General features: G+C 35.1%; 1 non-coding gene across 1 annotated transcript; it reads right to left on the bottom strand.

Moving 5' to 3' along the window:
• Positions 1–288: 288 nt before the first annotated feature.
• On the bottom strand, positions 289–404 carry TRNAL-CAA (transfer RNA leucine (anticodon CAA)). The gene is made up of 2 exons: positions 367–404; positions 289–333 (listed from the first exon to the last, which is right to left on the bottom strand). It is a non-coding gene; the product is annotated as a tRNA-Leu (tRNA).
• Positions 405–2,041: the final 1,637 nt, after the last annotated feature.

Raw genomic sequence — 2,041 nt, forward strand, 5'->3', positions numbered from 1 at the left:
AAAAGGAGGGTAGTTCCAGTTCCTTCACCATCAAGGTTCTCTAGGATGCATCACATGCTAGTGGTTTTCTCTGTGCCTAACAATATTTTATTACACGTAAACTACATTTTGTATACTGCAGAAAAGAAATAAATTTGTACTGCAGAGTTTCTCTGGAAGGATCTCAGGGGACGGTCGCCTCTGTAACATGTTCACTGTTTCATATACTCACTTCGTTGATATATTTTTTCTGTCTCGTGTTACCCGTTACTCTTGTACTAGGATTTACATGATAGGTTAAAACTCGAATGTCAGGAGTGGGATTCGAACCCACGCCCTCAGAGAGGACCAGAATGCCCATGATCCTTCTATCTGAAGGAAAGTTACCTTGAGTCTGGCGCCTTAGACCACTCGGCCATCCTGACGTATTAATTGAAATATCTTACAGTATGTGTATGTATATGTCTTCACTTACATGTAGGCAGTTGACTTTATAGATGTTTATTGATTGAGGGATATCTATCCACTGAGTGATTAATGTTTAGAGTAAGTGGATTTTTATAAATCAATCAATTTTTTCCGCGTAAAAAACTTCATTGTTGATTCTTTATATATATATATATATATATATATATATATATATATATATATATATATATATATATATATATATATATATATATATATATATATATATATATATATATGCAAAACAACCACTCTGAAAGAATAGAGAAATTCCAAGCACTTTCGTGACTACTCACATTATCAAGGAACTATGATAATGTGAGTAGTCACGAATGCGCTTGGAATTTCTCTATTCTTTCAGAGTGGTTGTTTTGCATATTTGGAAATCACCTGTTTACTGTGATTTTATTGCATATATATTATATATATATATATATATATATATATATATCTATATATATATATATATATATATATATATATATATATATATATACAGTGTGGTGGAGGTACGTGAGGCATTACGTAGAATGAAAGGGGGTAAAGCAGCTGGAACTGATGGGATCATGACAGAAATGTTAAAAGCAGGGGGGGGGGGATATAGTGTTAGAGTGGTTGGTATTTTTGTTTAATAAATGTATGAAAGAGGGGAAGGTACCTAGGGATTGGCGGAGAGCATGTATAGTCCCTTTATATAAAGGGAAAGGGGACAAAAGAGATTGTAAAAATTATAGAGGAATAAGTTTACTGAGTATACCAGGAAAAGTGTACGGTAGGGTTATTATTGAAAGAATTATAGGTAAGACAGAATGTAGGATTGCGGATGAGCAAGGAGGCTTCAGAGTGGGTAGGGGATGTGTAGATCAAGTGTTTACATTGAAGCATATATGTGAACAGTATTTAGATAAAGGTAGGGCAGTTTTTATTGCATTTATGGATTTAGAAAAGGCATATGATAGAGTGGATAGAGGAGCAATGTGGCAGATGTTGCAAGTATGTGGAATAGGTGGTAAGTTACTAAATACTGTAAAGAGTTTTTATGAGGATAGTGAGGCTCAGGTTAGGGTGTGTAGAAGAGAGGGAGAATACTTCCCGGTAAAAGTAGGTCTTAGACAGGGATGTGTAATGTCACCATGGTTGTTTAATGTATTTATAGATGGGGTTGTAAAAGAAGTAAATGCTAGGGTGTTCGGGAGAGGGGTGGGATTAAATTATGGGGAATCAAATTCAAAATGGGAATTGACACAGTTACTTTTTGCTGATGATACTGTGCTTATGGGAGATTCTAAAGAAAAATTGCAAAGGTTAGTGGATGAGTTTGAGAATGTGTGTAAAGGTAGAAAGTTGAAAGTGAACATAGATAAGAGTAAGGTGATGAGGGTATCAAATGATTTAGATAAAGAAAAATTGGATATCAAATTGGGGAGGAGTATGGAAGAAGTGAATGTTTTCAGATACTTGGGAGTTGACGTGTCGGCGGATGGATTTATGAAGGATGAGGTTAATCATAGAATTGATGAGGGAAAAAAGGTGAGTGGTGCATTGAGGTATATGTGGAGTCAAAAAACGTTATCTATGGAGGCAAAGAAGGGAA

The sequence above is a fragment of the Cherax quadricarinatus genome, chromosome 37 (assembly GCF_038502225.1).
Source record: "Cherax quadricarinatus isolate ZL_2023a chromosome 37, ASM3850222v1, whole genome shotgun sequence".
Taxonomy (NCBI): domain Eukaryota; kingdom Metazoa; phylum Arthropoda; class Malacostraca; order Decapoda; family Parastacidae; genus Cherax; species Cherax quadricarinatus.